The 21,393-nt window shown below is 48.3% G+C and overlaps 1 protein-coding gene, 1 non-coding gene and 1 gene segment (V, D, J or C); 2 read left to right on the top strand and 1 right to left on the bottom strand.

Annotated features, from left to right (window-relative positions):
* Positions 1–21,393, top strand: part of LOC124518350 (immunoglobulin lambda-1 light chain-like) — a 677,956-nt gene that overhangs the window by 38,479 nt on the left and 618,084 nt on the right.
* Positions 1–21,393, top strand: part of LOC124518353 (immunoglobulin lambda-1 light chain-like) — a 721,987-nt gene that overhangs the window by 115,239 nt on the left and 585,355 nt on the right. The gene's annotated exons all lie outside the window — the stretch shown is intronic.
* LOC124518559 (U6 spliceosomal RNA) lies at positions 7,486–7,589 on the bottom strand. Its single transcript, XR_006963689.1, has one exon. It is a non-coding gene; the product is annotated as a U6 spliceosomal RNA (small nuclear RNA).

Here is a 21,393-nt window from a genome sequence, read left to right as displayed (position 1 = left end):
ACTCACCAAGAGTTCCTTCATCCCACACTATTTACTAAAACATACTTGGTGCCACACTTGGTCTAGAGGCTCAGGATACAGTGTAGGCAAGACAGGGATTGTCCCTGTCCTCAGGGAGCTGATGCTATCTGGGAAAGGGAAAACAAACCAGGAAAAGCATAAACACATGTAAAATGTTACCATGGAGTGAGGGGAGTTGAGTATCGTAGGTGGATACAGGAGCCACTGGAGCATTTGACAAAAAGACACAGGATCTAATTCAAGCTTATGAAGAAAAGTCCGGATGTTTCAAGTGAACATGAATGAGGAGGAGGGAGGAAGGAAGCCAGTGGGAACACCGGTAGCTGTTAGAGGATAATGGGCAGACTCAGCAAGTTTGGGGAGGAAGGAGGCACCGAAGAAAGGGGTGTGGCTTCGAACTAACCCTTAGGAGCTGGATGGCATGTGAGTGAGCTCCTAGGGAGAACATTCTTTTTTTTTTTTTTTAATATATGAAATTTATTGCCAAATTGGTTTCCATACAACACCCAGTGCTCATCCCAAAAGGTGCCCTCCTCAATACCCATCACCCACCCTCCCCTCCCTCCCACCCCCCATCAACCCTCAGTTTGTTCTCAGTTTTTAACAGTCTCTTATGCTTTGGCTCTCTCCCACTCTAACCTCTTTTTTTTTCCTTCCCCTAGGGAGAACATTCTTGATCAGGGGTATGGAGATGAGGCCCCAAGTTCACCCCCATGATGGAAGCATCAACAACCTCCCTGCCTTGTTCAGTGGTAACATGGGGATATTTCGGGGTGTCTGGGTGGTTGGGTCGCTTAAGCATCTGACTCTTGATTTCAGCTCAGGCCATGATCTCACGGTTTGTGAGTTCAAGCCCCATGTCAGGCAGCTTTGCATTGGCAGTGTGGAGCCTGCTTGGGATTCTCTTTCACTCTCTCTCTCTCTGCCCCTCCCCTACTCATTTTCTCTTCTCTCTCTCTCTCTCTCTCTCTCTCTCTCTCTCTCTCAAAATAAATAAATAAATAAAACTTAAGAAAATAAAACACAGGCATATTTCCTCTCCAGATAACAAGTGGGAAATCCTTCAGGACTCACTCTTCTTTCTCTGATAGTTATCTGAGATAACCCTTCTCCATGACCCCCATGTCCCCAGGCTGATTTCCCACATAGGAACAAAATGCCTCTGCATTCCCATGTATCGCATCCACACAACAAGCCATCCAGAATGAGAGATCCTCGTCATCCTGGACCCATTGATCAAGAATCCCAGCCTTCAGGACTGGACCGGATCTCTTACACCATCTTCCCTGCCATCAACATGGTACCAGAAAGAAATTCATCTGATTTCTCCCAGAAAGATGAGGTTCATCTCAGCATTTGGGGCTGGGATCAATCACATTCTGACAGCATGACTGGAAGATGTGGGTCTGGATAGGAGAGGAAAAGGTCAGACGGTTTGTGCAAGCATCCCCACCTTGTATATCACTCAGCTCTTTATTACCAGCTCTGCCCTCCACCCTCATAGCTGGTTCATGTTTGAGTCTTGTGTTGTGTACGTTAAGAGCTGAGCAGGGGACACAGACCATGGGGTTTCTGTCTCATACGGTTGTAATTCTGACTCCCAGAGTTTTCTAATGTCTTATAAAACATAAGACATCCCATGACCACCTGTGGTTTTCTCCTCCATCTGTCCCTTCTTCAGGAGAGGACCAGTCCCAGAGGCCCAGCACAAGATGCTCTGTACACATCCCATGATGGTTCCCCATCTGCTCCAGTCCCCAGTAAGTGCCACTCCAGGTCACCTCAGGATCATTGCTGAGAGACTCCACCTCACAGGGAGGTCACAGAAGGCACTACCACATTTAACCTTTTCTGTGTCCTGGGAGTGGGATCAGAATTAGCCAGACTCAAAAAGCCAAATATCTGATTCTCATACAAATACAGAATGGACAAGTGTAAAATATGCTATTCAACTCATCTATTAGTGAGAAGACCAATAAAATGGTGAAGCTTGAATAAAGAGCAGATAAAAAACAAAAATACTTACAGTTCACCAGGAAAACGGACTTTGAAAAAATATTTTTGTGTGTTGGAGATACACTGCTAAATTTGTAACAAGCAAGGAATCACATAAGAAGAAAAAACATGTGTCCTGCACAGAAAGAGACACGTCTTCATGGGGTAGCACAGTGCTCTGGATTTGATCCTGACTGAAAAGGAATCTGAGCAGAGACGCCACCTCGACCCTGACCCATGAACAGCCAAGGTAGCCATGGCCAGACCTTGAAGAGTCTGGGTAGAGTATACAGCTTTCCTTGAGGTAATGGGAGGCAACATAAGGGGTTACCTGGCCCTAAAGCAGGGGATAGGGGACAAAGCAGTAGGATGTCAGGAAGTGTGCCTGACTAGCTCCAGTCACATGTCACACAATGCTGTGTCTGGGCCTGGACCACCAAGGGACACATACGGCCCATTTCAAGGGTTAAAAGGTGATCAGAGCTGGGACCTGCCACCTGGAACTGCCTGTGCCCTATGTTCAGGGCTCACAGTGGTGACATCCACACCCCTCTGGCCCCACACAGCCCCTCCCATACCCATCCCCTTACCTCCTCAACAGAGAGACCTGACCCAGGGCCAGTGAAGTGTTAGACAGCTATGAGTCTCATTTGCATGGACAGATCCTCCCCCTCTTAGAGAATGAAAAGGGGAAGAGACCTATTAGGGGAGGTCTGCACACCGTGGGTTACAGAAGGTAGGAACAGTGATGACTTCCACCATGGCCTGGACCCCTCTTCTCCTCACCCTACTTGCTCACTGTACAGGTAACTGGATGTGAGGCCAAGGGAAGGGGCCCTTGGAGGACATGTGGGTCCTGCTTTTTCCTCTTGTCTCTAGACCCCGGCATCACGGTCTCTGTGTCTCTCATTTGCAGGGTCCTGGGCCCAGTCTGTGCTGACTCAGCCACCATCAGTGTCTGGGACCCTAGGCCAGAGGATCACCATTTCCTGCACCGGAAGCAGCTCCAACATCGGGGGTGGTAATGATGTGAGCTGGTACCAACAAGTCCCAGGAATGGGCCCCAAAACCGTCATCTATTGGGATAACAGCAAACCCTCGGGGGTCCCAGATAGATTCTCCGGCTCAAAGTCTGGCAGTTCAGGCACCCTGACCATCACTGGGCTGCAGGCTGAGGACGAGGCTGATTATTACTGCTCAGCGTGGGATGATAGTCTCAGTGCTCACACAGTGCTCCAGGCCTGTGGGGAAGTGAGACAAAAACATGCTGTCCCTGCAGTGATGGGATTTCTTTTGCAGCCCCCATCTTCTGCCAAGACAGCTGGTTCCCCTTTTGTTTGACCTAAATCTGAGGTCTGAAACCCAACTCAGGGAACTTTCTCTAGGATATGTGTCCTTGTCCTCTCAACTGTGTCTCTGCAGCCTGTCCTTGCAGGTACACATTTTCTGTTTCATGCAAACTGAGCAGAAATTCCTGTACGCTGGGATATTGCCCTGGGGACAGAGTCCCTGAGGCTTGTGCCTGTCTGCTAGGGCTACCGTAACATAAAACCGTAGACTGTGTGGCTAATCCAAAAGATACTGATTTTCTCACAGTTCTGGATGCTGAATGTCCAAGTTCAAGGTGTTGCCAGCTTTGATTTCTCCTGAGGTCTCTCTCTTTGGCTTGCAGATGGTGGCATTCTTCCTGGGTGCTCACATGGCCTTGTTTGTGTTTTCCCCTCTGGTGTCTCTACCTCTTCTTATAAAGACATCATCCCTATTTTTTAGGACACCACCCATATGACCTCATTTATCCATAATTACATGCCTCAGTGCCTTATCTGCAAACATCACAATGTGGGTTAGGATTTCCACATAGGGTTTTGAGGGCACACAGTTCAGTCCTTATCAAGGGGTCAGGACAGAACCAGGACTCAGAGTCCAGCTGTGTCTGGCTTAGGATAGTCCACTCTTCCAATGGTATGCATTCACACCCTTTACTGAACCCTTGCTACATGGCAGACTTGGGTCTAAGGGGTCAGGACACAGCAAAGGAAACACATGGAGGGTACACCTGCTCAGGGAACTGACAGTGTCTGGAAGTAGAGAGAAGAAACAGAAGTAAAACATACTGTGTCTCAGGCTGACTTCCCAGAGTGGGACAAATGTCCCTGCAGTCCCAGAATGAGGTCCATACAACACACCCTCTGGACGAGAGATTTGCCCTCCATGACCCACTGACCAGAAACTTCGGTTTTCAAGTTGCCTGGACCAGATCACTCCACCATCTCCCCTGAAATCATCATGGTGACCAGGGAGGGGATTGTCCGAGTGGCTTGGGTAATACAGTGGCTATCTGGTTGGAACTGGGCTTAGTCACTGACTAATCACATGGCTGGGGATTTGGGGTTCAAATAGGAGAAGAAAATGATAAAATTTCACCAAATATGGCCGTGCCTACCACCTCTTCTTCCCTCTACCCTCTTTGTTATTCAAGTTGGGACATGGACTATGGACACTGGCATCTGGGCAGGGGACATGGGCCAGGTTGTTTCCATCTCATAAAATCATAGCTCAATCCCATGACCATTCTGATGTCCATGCACCTGATCAATTCCAGACCAACACACACTCACTCCCAGGCACGAGGTGTTGATATGAAATGTAGGCATTCACATGAGAGTTAGAAAGCAGAAAGTATAGGGTCGCCTGGATGGCTCAGTTGGTTAGGCGACTGACTTCGGCTCAGGTCATGATCTCACAGATTGTGAGTTCAAGCACCGTGTCAGGCTCTGTGCTGACAGCTCAGAGCCTGGAGCCTGCTTCGGATTCTGTGTCTCCCCCTCTCTCTACCCCTCCCCTGCTCACACTCTGTGTCTATCTCTCAATAATAAATAAACGTTAAAAAATTAAAAAAAGAAAGAAAGCAGAAAGTATATTACTCACATGATGACCTTCTCTTCCCAGAGGTAGAAAGAAGGTAAAGAGTTGCAAGAAACTTCAATGGTGGTCACTTCCCCACCACCTGACACCTGTGATCACCTTGTGATCATGATTTCGCATGGTCTTTGAAGGACCTAGAGCACAGACTTAGCATTGCCTGACCAGTTGTCTTGATCCCTCTGTAGAATTGAACCATGCAAAGGGCTAGAAAAAAACAAAGAATAAGACTGAGATTTGGATAAAGGACTGCACATGAGTTAGGGTTCTCCTAAGAAAAAGAACCTATAAGATGCATGTGTATATGTATGTGTAATATAATGTATGTCTATGTGCATGTCTATGTGTGCATATCAATCTATCTGAGATATTTATTTTAAGGACTCTTTAGCCATTGTTGTAGAGGTTGGCAAGTCCAAAATCCACAGTGTGGGCTGGAAGGCCACAGACCCAGGAGAGGAAGTGTAGATGTTGTAGTTTTGTTCTCAGGGCAATGTGTTCCCAGAATCCCTTCTTTCTGTGCAAGGTCAGTCTTTTCTACATCAAGGCCTTCAACTGATTGGATGAGGCCCATTCGCATTATGGATGGTAATTGGCTTTAATAAAAGTCTACTGACTTAATTCCATTTTTTAAAATGTATTCCTTTATTTGAGAGAGAGAGAGAGAGAGAGAGAGAGAGAGAGCGAGCACGGGGGTGGGGGCGGGAGGCAGTGAGAGAAGGGGAGAGAGAATCCCAATCAGGCTCCGTGCTTTCAGCTCAGACCCTAATGCAGGGCTCAATCTTATGAACCATGAGATCATGACCTGATCTGAAATCAAGAGTCAGTTGCTTAACTGACTGAGCCACCCAGGTGCCCCTACTCATTTACTTCTTAATATCATGTGAAATATATATTTGCAGAAACTACTAAAATCATGTTAGACCAAACATCTGGCTCTCATGGCCTACACAAGCTACACATAATTTAACCATCACAGACCCAATTCCTCAGGGTGTGGAATGGACTAAGAAGTGTGAGACAGATATGCCCTCATTGGCGACTTAAGGATCAAGGTGTCAGGTCGTGGCCACCACAGACTGGATGCCCCTAGTCCTCCCTGTTCTTACTTACCACCCAGATGAATGCTTCCTGAGCTCCAGCAGGGATCGTACCCTAGCTCTGCCCCACTCTCTGAAGTGTTGATCCTGCCCTGTGCTCACAGATCTCCACACCTCTCCCTGCTGATCCAGCCTCCATCAGGGACAGAGACCCCAGGACAGAAATGCACTCTCTACTGTCCCCCAAAGGAGCAACAGCAGTGGACAGAATGACATGATTTTGACACGTCATTACCGGGATATCTCCTCAAATCTCTGGACTCAACCAGAGATGAGCCAAATCATTGACTCAACCATGTACCCTGGGACCAAGGTTCCTTTTTTGTCTCCACATCATGCTACCTCATCAGCACTTGTTTCCAATCCAGAATGAAGCCAGACATCACTGACCAACACAACCCAAAGGTCCTAGTGCTCCTCCAGTGACCCAGGCTCAGGAACATGAGATCCAACCTTCTTGGGCCCCACAGTCAATCCACTCCATCCTGCAGTGCTAACTACATGTTGACTACTTCTTCCACTTTGTCCTCTCCTTCTCCTTCTTCTTCTTCTGTTTTTTTCTTCTTCTTCCTTGAGACTCCCCTGTCTGTGTCTCCACTGCTCTGTTACAGGGTCCTGGGCACAGTCTCCACTGACATAGGGAGCATACATGTCAGGGTCTGTGGGACAGAAGGTCACCCTCACCTGCACTGGAAACAGTAACAATGTTGGAACAAATTATGTGGGCTGGTACCAACAGATTTCTCACGGTGGCCCCAAAACTGTGATGCTCAGGACAAGTAGGCTCTCACAGTTCCAGATCTCTGGCTCCCACTCTGGGAACACAGCCTCTCTGACCATATTGGGCCTACAGCTTAAGGACGAAGCTGACTATTACTGCTCAGTGTGGGATGAAAGCATCAATGCTGACACAGTGCTACAGGCCCATGGGGACCTAAGACAAAAACCTGCCCCTGCCCCTCGTTATTGTCACCCCCATTACTGCCTGTGACAAACAAACAGGGAGACCATGGACACCCTAGAGGGTGTGAGGGTCTGCTCTGAGCACAGAACGACCTTAAAAGGTCGGTCACAGTTGCTCTCCCTCATACTGTTTTTTTCTAAAAACAAAGCAAAACAAAACTATTGAGATAATTTGCATGCCACAAAGTTCATTCATTTACAGTATACAATTCCATGGTCTTTAGTATAGTTCCACAGTTGGACAGCCTCTATCATGACTGAATTTACCACATTTCCATCATCTGCAGAGAAACCTTGGACCTACCAGCAGTGAAGTCACTGTTGCCACTGCGCTCAGCCCTTTGTAGCCACAAATTCCATTCTGTCTGCGGTGATTTCTTGTGGGTATTTCATGTGCACTGTAACACTGAACATGTGCCATTTTAAGTGCCCCATTCACCCACATTAGGTGCATGCACATTGCTGTGGGAACATCACCATCTGTAAATGTATGGAATGTTTCACTTAGTTGCATATCATCCTTGTGTGGAGCCCATGCTAATCTATCTGGAAGGTTCCAATTTTATTGCATAGGCTGTCAAAACAAACGTGTGATTGCCTTCTGTTGCCGAATTCTTAGGTGTAATATGTTTTTGAGGTCCATCTAGTTATACCTAGCTCTGTAGTTCACTTTTTTAAATTGGTGACTAGTATTTCACTGTATGGATGCACCATATATTCATTATGTATTTATCAGCTGATGGACATTTGTGTCGTTGACACCTTCTGTCTATTATGCATTGTGTCTATTGCTGCCATAAACACTCCTATACAAGCTGTTTGTGTGGACATATATTTTAGTTTCTTTTGGTTTGATACCTAATAGCTGAATGCCTGGGCCATATCATGACTTTATTATACACTTCTGAATAAAGTGCCAAACTGTTCTCCAATATGGCTGCAAAGGATTGCATTCCCACTAGCATACATGAGGTTTCAGATGACCATCTCCTCATAAAGCTGAAGTGGTATGTTAGTGGTTTTGATCTGCATTTCCCTAATGAGTAGGGATGTTGGGCTCCTTTTCATGGTCTCTACTGTTTCTATCACATTACCAGCAGCCTAGGCTCTGAAACTCTCCAGGAAGCATTGGCTTTAAGGAGCTTTAGTCTGAGCTATTGTTGAAATTGTAGGCTCAGCCTGCTCACGTGAACTCAGCAGAAAATCCCAGCTCAGGAAGATAATTTTCTCAGAGACACTGGAATGGGGAGACTGGGGGATGTGAGGACCATAGTTAGGAATGTCCTGTGGAATCTGCCTGTGCCAGGCATGGCACGCGCAGGACTTCAGACCTGTTCTGGAATCTCTTCCTGACCATGCCGTTCACTAGTCAGCACAGGAGACAAACTTCAGGGTCAGCAAGTCTCCCCATGGCTCAGAAGAGAAGGTGCCCCTGGGAACCAAGGAATGGTGGCAGCCCCTTCTTCCCCGCCAACACACAGCGGCAACTTTATGAACCCACACATTCCACAGAGACTCCAGCCCATCCCTGACAAAAAATGCATAAACTCTAGGAAAAAATGAAAAATCCTTTCAAAAAGATAGAAAAGGACTTGCATAAATAGAAAGATAAACTTGTTGGTAGTTTGGCTTAATGATTTCTTTTTCCCTAATATTTATAAGGACAATTTTAAGGACAGAAATAGTCTAGAGCATTTTGCAAATGAATGGACAAAGAAGTAGGACATAAATTGTTGGATACTGAGACATTTGTTAAAGCTAAAATAATTTAACCAATGTGATACTGATACAAGAATAAAAAACAAGATACGTATTAGCATCCAAGAAAATAATCTATGCATGCAATGCACTTAAGAGTGATGTTTGAAGCACCATCCAGCAGGTAGACAAAATAACCTCACACATGAATAGTTTACTTTTGAATTCTAGAAAAGTGAGATTTTCCATGAGATGTATGAAAAACTAATTTTTATGTAAATTTAAAATGGTTCCGGCTATGATGGAAAAACCCAGGAAGGAGTCAACCACCTGAAATTCTGGTCACCAATTCCAGTGTGTGGTAAGGATTTCCCCACACCAGCAAGCCATACTGGGACATCAGCTGGGTGCCCTACAAGTCAACTCAATTCTGACACTCAGTGCTGGAGATAACACAGATCCCACAGGGCAAGGGCTCAGTCCTGCAAGAATGCCCTCCATTTGGGGTGCCAATCACAAGTCTTGGGTGTTACCTGAGCTTTGGGCCCACTTGAAATGGGTTGCAGTTTCCAATCACCTTCTACAGGGATTTGATTAATTTGCTAGAGTGGTTCACACAATTCAAAGAAATGTCTTTTTTTTTTCTGACAAGATTACTGATTCGTTATAAAAGGGTATAACTGAGGAGCATCCAGATGGAAGAGATACACAGGGCCAGGTATGGGGGAAGGGCATGGAGCTTCCATGTCCACTGTGAGCCTGATATGGCTCCAAATCTCCACCTGTTCACCAATCTTGAAGCTCTGTGAAGACCCTCCTTTAAAAAAAATTTTTTTTTAGAAAGAAAGAACATGCAAGTAGGGGAGAGGGAGGCAGAGAGAGAGAGAGGGAGGGATGGAGAATCTTAAGGAGGTTCCATGCTCAGCACCGAGCCTGATGCAGGGCTCAATCCCACGACCCTGGGATCATGACCTGAGCCAAAATCAAGAGTTGGATGCTCAACCAACTGAGCCACCCAGGTGCCCTTCTATTGGGTTTTAGTGGAGACTTCATTATATACTCATGATTGGTTAAATCATCAGCCATTGGCAATAGATTCAAACTAATCCCTCCCCACCCAGGTCAGGAGGGGGTATTGATAGTTCTAACCCTCTACTCACAAATGTGAGTGATGGCAACCAGCCCCTAACTTTAGTTGCTTTGCAAAAGTCACTTTGCTAACTTAACCAAAGACACCTTTACCACTGGCATCGCTTGCAAGGTACATCTTTTTTGTTTGATCTGTAACTGAGGAGTGGTGGGCGTGAGAGTTTCCCCTACTGGTCTCCCAGCAACACTCTAAAGGAGATTTTTCTTTAATTTTGACTCTATATATACATGTTTACACTCTCATAGATCAGGGCTCCTTCTAAGAGTGAGAAAAAAGTATAATAATCATGTGCAGCACTACAGGATCATAGCATTTAGAAATCGGACCTGGATGTTTGAATAGACTGGGACCCGGTGAGCTACAGAAACAGCTGGTCTCTCAGGGCTTCGGGCCATGGTGAGGTGTGTGCCCTCCGTCCTGAGCCATAAACAGCCAAGGAGCTATGCGCACACCCACCCTGAGGAGTCTGAGTAGAATATAAAGTCTGTCCAGAAATGATGGGAGGCCACATAAGCGGAAACCTGGCCTGGCTGTAATGCAGGGCTCAGATCAACACAATGTCACCCAATGTTGTGTCTGGGCCTGGAGACCAGGGTGCGCATGGGCTCCGTTTCTGAGGGGTCAGGGATGATCAGAGCTGGGACCTGCCACCTGGCACTGCCTGTGCCGTGGGCTCAGAGCTCACAGCTGGGGCCTCCCCACTCCTGGCTTCACCCAGCCACTCCCCTATCACCCCCCTGACATCCTCAGACGGAAGGACCTGACCCAGGGCCAGTGAGGGGACAGAGAACTTGGGTCTGATTTGCATGGATGGGCCCTCCCTCTCCCAGAAGATGAAGAGGGGAAGGGAGAGATTAGGGGAGGCTCTGCTCAGCTGGGTGGCCACAGAAGGCAGAAACAGTGATGGTCTGCCCCATGCCCTGCATCCCTCTCCTCCTTACCCTTCTTGCTCACTGCATAGGTAACCGGATTCAGGGACAGGGAAGTGGTCCAGGGAGGACTCTTGGGCCCTTTATCCTCCTCTTGTGTCTAGACCCAGCATCATCCTTCCTTTGTCTCTCCCCCTTGCAGAGTCCTGGGCCCAGTCTGTGCTGACTCAGCCACCCTCAGTGTCTGGGGCCCTAAGTCAGAGGTTCTCCATCTCCTGAACTGGAAACACGGACAACATTGGTTGTGTTTATTGCATGTACTGGTACCAGCGGCTCCCATGAATATGCTCCTCAGACTTCTCATATGTTATGATAACAATTGACAACTGATGCTCAGGGGTCCCTGATTGACTCTAGAGCTCAAGGTCTTGCAGCCTGAGCTCCTTGACTATCACTGGCCTCATGCTGAGGCTGGGGCTGATTATTATTCCAGGCCTGTGAGAACCGTCTCAGTGCTGACATGGTGTTCCAGGTCTGTGGGGAGGTGAGACAAAAACTTACTGTCCTCATAATGATGGGGATCCCTGTGCAGCCCCGACCCCTCTGTCACAATAGTTGTTTCCTTTGTTTGTTTTGTCAAAAGCTAGGGTCTGGGATCCATCCACCAGGAACTTGCTACAAAGAATGGGAACCATCCTCTCAAATTCTGCCCCCAAGCTTGCGGTTGGCCACAATACATTGTCTGTTTTTACTCTAATTGAGCATAAATCTCTGGATTCTGGGACAGGTTGTCCTGGGGAAAGAGTCCACAGAGAGATGTGTCAGTCTGCTTGGGCTGCCATTATGTAATAACACAGGCTGTGTGGCTTAACCAACAGAAGCACATTTTCTCAGTGTGGAGACTGGAGGTCTCCAGTCCAAGGTCTTCGTAGGTTTGCTTTCCTGAGGTTTTTCTTATAGATGGCTGCATTCTTGTGGATCCTCACTGTGGCCTATTTTCTGTGTGTGCTCAACTCTGTTTTTTCTTCCTCTTTTTATGAAGAGACCATTTGATTAGGCCATCACCCTTATTTACGTCTTCATTTACCTTAATTACTTCCTTCAGTGACTTATATCCAAATACATACCATTGAGGGTTGGAGTTTCAACATAGGGTTTTGAGGGGGGACACAGTTGAGTCCATATCAGGGAGTCAGGGGAGAGCCAGGGACACAGTGTCCAGGTGTGTCGACTCTGAATAATTGACTGTGAAGATCCACACCATTTGGAGAATACCTACTATGTGAGAAACCTGAGTCTAGAGACGCAGACCACATGTGGACACCATAGGAAAGGTCCCCATGCTCGGGGCATTGACAGTGTTTGGGGGAAGAGAGAGGACACAGAAGCTAAACATGTATAGGAAAGCTATGTCCTGGGGGCATGAGGATGGGTGGGATCAGTGGGGTGGAACCGGAGCATTGGAGCGGTTGACAGGGTACTCCAGAATCTCATGTGTTGTGATGAGGTCCCAGTGCTATGCAGACGAGGAAGGAGCAGGAGGGGAGCATGAAGGTGGGGACCAGGTGGGGCTGTGGATGGTGCCCACGTCACCCGGTCCTGGACGAGGGTTGGCCAGTGGGGTGGAGAAGGAGGGTCTGGACCCCTGTGATGTGGAGGATTTAGGGAATAAGGAGGGGGATGGGGATGAGAAAAAAGAAGTGGGAGGTGTGGCAACATTGCAGGGAGGGGGCTCCACCAGCTGGGACAGCATGAGGACCCATCTCTGATGCAGGGTGACTTCCACCTCCCGATTCCGGGAAAGATCAGCCCCTGACCCAGGCGACTTGTTCATAGTTCTAGGAATGCACATATCTGCTTACTCTCATCTCACAATGTGCCTGTTGAAAGAGCAAAGAATTGTTACAAGAACACCATGCGAGGCTGAGCTCAGTTCCCTTGTTCTCATTGCTACCCATGTGTTATAAACGTTCCCCTTTAGGGAAGCACAGAAAATCACAATTTCCTTTAGATTAGTTAACATGAACTTCAAGAACTGGGGTTCCGTAGTTGGTTTGGATTTAAATGTTTCCAGAGCATTCTTTTATACAATAAAGATTGTTAATGACTACTTGGCTACCCTTCTCACTTTCTTGCTGAGAAAAAGGGATCAACAGGACATGGCGGATAAGGAGGCTGAAGCTGAGCTCCATACGGGACCCCAGCCTCGGAGCAGGGAGTCAGCAGTCCCGCAGGCAGGATCAAGGCAGATGGGTCCACACCCTGACCCTGTCATCCCCTGGTTGGGGCTTGCAAAGATGTGCTGGCAAGCAGTGTTAGGACAGGCTCATTATGTGCCAGGGCACACTGTCTAGAAGAAATAAGGAAACTACTAGAAATCCAATGGGAAGGCACCTAAAGAAGACAAAGCCTACACTGCAGTGATCAGAGGAAGAAGAATTGAGGCCATGCTTTACAGAAGAATCAGAGAAAACTCTGAGATTATTTCTTAAGGAAAGAATTTCATGTTGTCACTAGTTTATAAATCCATTAAAGGAAACATAACTTTCCACAAGTTCACTTGCCACTTTATTTATGACACACGTGGGCTAATGTGATGGAAAGTGCACTGAGCCAGGCACAGGGTCCCCATCAAGCAAGAGAGAAGCTTAAGCTGCAGGGTCTCCCAGCCAGGCGTCTTACAGTCTTTGATCTGGACAGTCTCCCAGAGGAAGAACGCACAAAGGGATCCCTTGGTCCTGCTTCAGCACCATTACATCCAGGGTGACTACAGAGCTTGGGTGAAGATGGCAGGCAGCTGAATGATGACGTTTCAGAAGAAATCACTGTCAGCAGGGTCGCTGGGCACCACTGAGTCTCTGTGATGCCCTCGCTCTTCCTGAAGCCCAGCCCCTCCAGCTGCAGCCCAGCTCCAGAATATTCTGATATTCCTGCCACAGAGCATTTCCGGGCCAGGCCAGGCTCACGCTCACCCACGGGGTTTGATCGGGAATTTAGGTAGTCTCACGTGACTTAGAAATCAGAAAATAAATTCCTCATGATGGAATTTCTCTGACCCCTTGCACCTTGCTCACACCCAGAGCTGGCCACATGGCTGGTCAGGGGTTCTCTCTCCCCAGACTCAAATCAGTTCAGAGACTGATGCGTGGAATTCCAGAATTTCTCTTTTTTTATGTTTTTATTTTTTTAATTATTATTTTTTTAACTTCTATTCATTTTTGAGAGAGACAGAGACAGAGTGAGAGGATGGGAGGAGCAGAGAGAGAGGGAGACACAGAATCTGAAACAGGCTCCAGGCTCCAAGCTGTCAGCACAGAGCCCGATGTGGGGCTTGAACTCACAAACCACGAGATCATGACCTGAGCTGAAGTCGGACGCCCACCTGACTGAGCCACCCAGGGGCCCCCTAGGATTTTCCTAATTTAAAAGCATCTGTTTATTTTGGCAAATGGGATCAATGTTTCATCTGTTCATTTTTGGTTGAAGTCTATGTTTCTGGCAAGATCATGATGAAAAGTGGATATATTTTCAGATGCAAGCACACAAATTGCTGTCATTTTTCTTTTGCTCCCACAGCACTCATTCTTTAATATGGACTATATTTTTCTCAAACTTTACATTTGAAATGTTGATCCTAAACATTTGGTCACCACCAAAGTCCTGCTCTTCTGGAACACATCCTGCTCAAGGGATTTAGAGTTTTAAGTAAAATTCTACAGAGAATATCATTTGTCACAGCCCCCTGCAGACTTGTGTCCTGTGCTTGCAGACAGGGTTCCTAGGAGTGACTCACTGTGTTAAAAATCTATATGAATGACAGTAGTCCCAAGTGTGTGGGAACGTTGACAGACAAGGAAGATTCGCCTGGAATAACCCACTAGCAATGTCTTCCATGTCCCTTCCCGTGGCCTCCCATCCCTCCAGAAAGGCTGTCTCTCCCCTCGGTGCTATTAGCAGAATAATTAGTTGACAGGGAAGGGGAGCCATGGTCACCAGTAGGTCACATCAGAGGAAAGAACACAGCATCCTGCACAGAAGGGGCCATGTGTCCCTGGTGACGGGATCATGCCCATCACATTTTACACCTTATATATAGACTATTTATTTGTTAATTATACCTCAAAGCATGTTGGTGAGAAAATGATTGGAAATTGAATTTTAAAGCCCAGATTTTTCTCTCAAAAAATTATCAGATTTGGTAAATTCCTTTCTCATCATCTCTATACGTCATCTACTGCTTCGTTGTATGAGGTAAGCCTCCGTACTTAGTGACCTCTCTCTGTGAACTTGTGAGCAATTTCTCTGTCGTTGTGTGTGTGAAGGGCTGCCTGTTACTGAGAAATTCAGAAAGACATACCATGCTATTTCCACAGTGTATCTTTGTTGTGAATATGTAGAGTTAAAAAAAAATGAATGTATACACACCCACATAATTATTCTGCTAATAGTGTCTTTCAGATCATCGAAACCATCTAAGATTAAACATGTATTCTGATTAACAAATCAACACCCAATGAAACACATTCTATGAACAGTTCATTTCACCTCGAACAGGAAAGAAGGTGACTACACACGGCACTCATGGAACAAGTGAAAATTTGGGGACAAAAGTGAGACAGCTGCCACATTTACAAAAAAGTCAGCATCATTCATGGTGTGAAATGCTACAGGACACATACCCATCACAGCTGATTCAGCCCACATGTCTTTGTGTGTGTGCGAGAGCGGGGGGGGGGGGCGGGGAGTAGAAATCATTATGCCTTTCTGAATGTTTTCCGTAAGAAGGGTGCTGGGGACAGTCAGAGGCAGCTGAACAGGTCTCCAGCCTTCTCCAACAGCACCTCTTCAGAACAGCTCATCACCAAAGAACCTTCCAATCTACTGGATGGTCCCTGTCACCTTCTGACAGGAGGGTCCCCACAGGCCAGAGGACAGTCTGAAATCCTCTTTTTCTGTCACTAGCCTCAGCTCAAGCACTCAAAATTACTTTGGGGGGCTCCTGGGAGCCTCATCCCTCACCCCCCCTTCATTCCTCAGTCTCTCCTCACACCAGTATCCCCACTCCACCCCAGCCCCACTCTCTTCATGGAGACCCATCCCCCTCAGGTCAGGGCTCCAGCCCCAGGTCCTACTGGGACAGGCGTGCTAAGAGGTGGGTCTCAGGGAGCCAACCTCTGTCTTTCTAAAGCTGCAGAGCAGTGTCTTCTCAACCCCTTCCTCTGGGGTCCTTGTTGATGAATCCTCGCAAAAAGTAGACAGGAGAGGAATCCAGGGCAGGGCCGGGTTTCTGACCCTGCCTCACTGGAAAGTGAGGTCAGAGGGAGGAGGAGCTCCCCAGCCTTCACAAACCATGGGATGTGGCTGGTCCAGGCCTCTGTCTTTCTGATATGCTGACAGCAGGACACATCTCCCTTCAGGAGCCAGGTCTCAGGGCTACCCCGTTCCACTAATGTAACCCATGAGGAAGGGTCAGCATCTGAGGAGGCCGTTCTAGGGAACTAAGGGACGCGTGATTTGAGGAGATTGCAGCTTCGTGAAAGGCCCCTGGATGAAGGATTTTTCCCATTTCTGAGGCAGGGGCAATGGAAGTGGCGCTGGTCAAGGAAGGCCTGGCCCTCCCTCAGGCAGGATGGTGACCTTGCCTTTCACACCTGGTGCAATGTGCTCTAGGGCCAGGGCCAGCAGGTGGCGCTGTGGGCACGTGCCTCAACCACAAGGTAGCGCCCAGAGCTGGAGACCAAGCACCTGGCTGCTTAGTAGGTGTCCCCTGCTCAGGGATGCCTGGGGCCCAGCAGCCCCTTTCTCCCAAGGCCCTAGATGTCCCCACAGAAGAAATTCACCAGTCCCATGCTCTTTAAATACAACTTTGAAGCAGAGGGTATTGATTCCTGGTTGATGGAGAGGTTGGGGCAATCCGGAGGGATGGGGAATAATCTGAATGATGGGCCCTGTTCCCATCAGAGTGAGGGAAGGGATAAGAGAGGCTGGGGGATCTCTATCCCAGCGGGAGTACGGGGAGAAAGTTCTTGGGTCATCTCTACCATGCACTGGACCCCTCTCCTCTTCACCTTTCTCACATACTACACAGACGACTGAACTCTGACGTCAGTGGTGGGGGAGGGGGGGGTCCTTCGGGGGATAACTGGGTCTTTTCTTTCTCCTGGGTCCTTATCTTGAGTTGTTGGTGGTACCCTGACTCTCTCTCACTCTGTCCTTCACTTTAGGGTCCTTGGCATGGTCTTTGGTGACCCAGTCACCATCAGTGTTGGGGACTCTGGTCCAGGACGTCACCATCACCTACACTCGGAGTAGCAGCAGCACCAGATCTGATAATGGTGTGGGTTCCAACTCTTAGTGCTGTTGTTCCCCCAAATACTGGCTTTTGGAAGTACCTGGCCATCAGGGGTTCTAGATTGATCTTCTGCCTCCAAGTCAGATAGATACATGGCTTCACAGACCATCTGTGGGCTCCAACCTGAGGATGAGGTTGATTCTTACTGTCTCACAAATGACAGAGACCTCAATGCCCACACGGTGCTGTGTTCCCAGGAGAGATTGAAACATAATACACCCTCTGGGGTCCCTGATCAGACCTTCCCACCCTTGCAAATTGCTGTCACCATGACACCAGCACCTGAAGGTCTGAAACCCTCTGTATATCTGTTGATTCAATAATGTCCCCACCTCTGATCCCATCCAGGCTTGAGGCTGAGACATTCTTATGATGACTCCTCTTCCCAGACATGTCCACATAGGCAGGAGTTCAGAGTCTGTCTCAAACACAGAGACATGAAGAAGGCACTAGAGCTGAACCCAGCAGCCTCTGAACTCACGTGGATCCTCAGTTACTACAGATGAGTATAAACAAGTTAGTGTATTAAGGGTTGACCAATTGGCCGCATGAGGTGCAAGAGGAAATATTCTCGTTTTCACAGTTGTAATACATGATCTAATCATCAGGAATCCTAAGCATCAGGAATAGGTGATATAATAAAATTCTGCTGATGCAGCTGAGACACAAGCTTTCTATGGCCCCTTTGTAGTGAGAGGGGCCTCCCTTAAGCCCGATGCCCCCTTCTTCAAAATTCCCAGATGCCCTGGGTCTCTCTGTGACATCAGGAGCAGCTCAGAAAAGAGGGTCAGGACAACCTGTGGAACCCTAACTGGGGTGACAGGAGTGCAAGAGAGGACAGGGAGTGTCTGGGGTCTGATGGCTTGTGAGACAGGCTGGGACAATCCTGCCAGCAGTGGCCCCTGCCAGCAGAGACAGCACTCAGGGCTTCCAGGTGTTCAGGCATCAGTGTGATCACTGGATATTGCTGACCTTCCAGGACCCAGGGGCCATCACCACACGGGCCACCTCTATCCCTGAGTCAGCTCTTCACCTCCTCCTCTGTTTCCTTCCACCTGTGAGAGGTCCTGACAGGGAGGCCGGACAGATGGACAGCAAGGGCTTAACTGAGCACAGCAAGCCCACCCCTGTGGAACTTTCCAGAGATGTAAAGAGACTTTGGGGTGCTCAGTATCCACGACAGAGCTTTAGCGTCAGAGTCTGGGTCTTAGGACCTGGGTTCCTCTCCTCCTCACCCTCCCCACTCTCTGCACAGATGAGGGCAGACCTCTCTAGGGTGGATGAAAGAACCCCCCAACTCTGCTCCACACCCCCGCTCTCCCCTGCAGTGGGATGCCATCCTCCTCACATTCCTCTCTGTCCCCTACAGCGTCTGTGACCCAGGTGGGGCTGAATCAGCCACCGTCGGTGACCAAGCCCACCCTCAGTGACCAAGCCCACCCACAGATGGCCACATTCACCTGCACTGGAAGTAGGAACACTATTGGCAAAAAGTGAGCAGCTTGGAGGCAGCAACACCCGGGCCATGTCCCTACACTTCAAATCAACAGGAAGAAAGAACACCTGGCCCTCTTGCTCTCCCATAGAGCTTCTGGATGCAAGTCAAGCAGGCTGGCCTCTGACCACCCCTGAGTCCCAGGCTGAGGACGAGGCTGATCACTCCTGCTCAGCATGGGAATGCAGCCTTGAAGTTTGCACAACACTTCAGGCCAGTGGGGAAGTGAGACACCAACCCTGAGCTCCCAGGCCTCACTGGCACGCGAGGCCCTCGCAGAGCACCATGTCACCGGCCCACGAAGAGACAAGGGCTGGGTTCCACCTGACAGTTGTGTGGACTACTCGGGATTATAAGAAATAATAACGTCAAGAAAAAAAGGCTGGATCTGCAGAATTAGCAAGTGCATATGGACAGCTTCATTACGACTCTATTTGGCCTTTATGAATACATGTACACTCACGTGCTTTCACAAAGAGTGAAAACAGATTTCAGGTTTAAGTGAAAGGATATTTACTTTCCTAGGTCTTTCTTTCTATTTCATTTGGAGATGCTGGATTCATGTGCTCAGCTGGTCCATCCCTATGACCTTGAGTACATATCCACCAGGGTCACCAGCCACCAGCCCCCCTCCCCATTTCTCCAGCCTTGACACATGCCCTGACCTCTGACCCAGGGCTCCTCCACTTCTTCAGGGACTTCACTCGGCTCACCCTACAGATCTCACCTTACATACCATAGCTGTGCTCAGACTCCTCTGTCCCAGCTGCCCATGTGCACCCCACATGCACACAGGCAGTGTCCCCATATGTGTGCCCCTGCCGCACCCCCTTCTGTCCTTCCAGGTACCACATGCAGCAGGAGACACGGTTGGAGCTCCAGGGATACAGTTGACAGAGATGGACCTTTTGAAATAAATCATAGATTTCCACTGAGGTGACATTCCAGTTAGGAGGCTGTCACTGTTCCCAATGAGAACTTAGACATTTTCTATTCCTTTAGATACTATGGGAAAAAAATAGAAACCAAATAAATTGAAACCATCTGATCTCTGAGTGGTTTCTATATGTTCCCTGGGAAAATGTCTGTATCTTCTGACAATCTGTGGAGGGGTTTTAAAATCACATTTTTTTATTGTTTCTAATAAAAGTATTCCAATTACTCAATTTATGTCTGCTGGAGCCAGTTTTGTATCTTCCTAGGAAAGCATGTATTTTTCCAGTGGAGCAGAGTTGAAACAAAATGTTAGTTTATACCTATGCTTAATACAGGCTCTCAGATTTGATTTTTCGTTTTTCATTTTTCCACATAGGACCACCAGGTGATGCTGTGGGACTGTCCTGTGATCCATACACAGCTGCTCAATAAAGACCTTTCTTTCACTCAGAGATTTGCTTCAGGGATGGGCTTTGTGCTCCTGTTGGAGACTCAGAACCTGTGTCGTCTCTGGTCTGATAAGAGTCTTCCGAGTAGGAACATGTGTTCCCTCAGCAGGTGTTTCCTCCCAGGGCTCTCCACAGGGGTGAGGCCAACCTCCGTGGTCCCCAGTGTATGGTCTGAGCTGAGCTCCAGCACCAGGGCTCAGGGACAGGCTGGGCAGTCACTGGATGGACCACATTTGCATGGACAGCCCCTCCTGTGGTAGAGGGTGGAGGAGAAAAGGAGGCCCGGGGCAGCCCAGCCCACTGTGTGTACCAGGGTCTATGTCACCATGGCCTGAACTCCTGTCCTCCTCACGCTCCTCTCTCAATGCACACGTAGGGACAGGCACCAGGGACACAGAGAAGCCTTCCAGGTGGTCTCAGCCCACCTGGCTCAGACACTAGGAAACTTTTTACACTGGTCCCCGCCCCATCGCCCAAGAGTGTCTGTGTTTGTAAGTTCCCTGTCCCAGTCTGTGCTGACCCAGCCGCCCTCCCTGTCTGCATCTCTGGGAACAACAGCCAGACTCACCTGCACCCTGAGCAGTGGCTTTGGTGTTAACGCTGTATCCTGGTTCCAGCAGAAGCCAGGGAGCCCTCCCCAGTATCTCCTGTACTACTACTCAGACTCAATTAAGGAGTTAGTATCTGAAGTCCCCCGCCGCTTCTCCGGATCCAAAGATGCCTCGGCCAAGGCAGGGCTTCTGCTCCTCTCCGGGCCGCAGCCTGGGGACGAGGCTGACTATTACTGTGCTACAGCTCATGGCAGTGGGAGCGGCTTTCATTAGTCACAGCGTCTCAGATAAGGAGGATGTGAGGCAAAAACTCCTGAACCCACAGACCTAGTCTCTGAGTATTTTTCCTGACAAGCTTCTGTGGAGGCTCCTGTAGGGGAGACACCTCTGTGGTGAGACCTGTCCTTGAGGAGAAAGGAGTGACACACAGATTACACTGTTGCTGGGACAGCACAGGGGTTCCAGGAGCACACGTGGGTGGGAGCATAGATCCCAAGTGCACATGCCCCAGGGTGTGGAGAAAATTAATAAGAACGAATCATATAAAAGCAAAAGGCCTCAGTTTTTCCCTCCCACTGTATCTCTTTTATTATTCATCCAGAATGTTTTATTTCTCACACTTTGGGTCACCAATTCTATGTTTTGTTTGTCAAGTGATTGTCTACAACATCAGTTGCGGGTTCTACAATTTAAGTAAATGTAACACTCAACTTATCTGCCTGGAAATGGTGTCAGATGCACAGGTTAGGGGCTCTGTCCCAGGAGACGACTCCTATTCCAACGCCGACAACAAATAGTAGTTAACCCATAAGTTCTGTCCAACGTGATGCAAACAGGGGTTCCCGTGAACCCTCCGCAGGTTTGATTAATTTGCTAGGGCTGCTCACAGAAC

The sequence above is a fragment of the Lynx rufus genome, unplaced genomic scaffold (assembly GCF_022079265.1).
Source record: "Lynx rufus isolate CCGP_SWC_20201006 ecotype Redwood Valley unplaced genomic scaffold, mLynRuf1.p SCAF_24, whole genome shotgun sequence".
Classification (NCBI taxonomy): Eukaryota; Metazoa; Chordata; class Mammalia; order Carnivora; family Felidae; genus Lynx; species Lynx rufus.
This window is presented reverse-complemented; position numbering and strand designations above follow the sequence as displayed.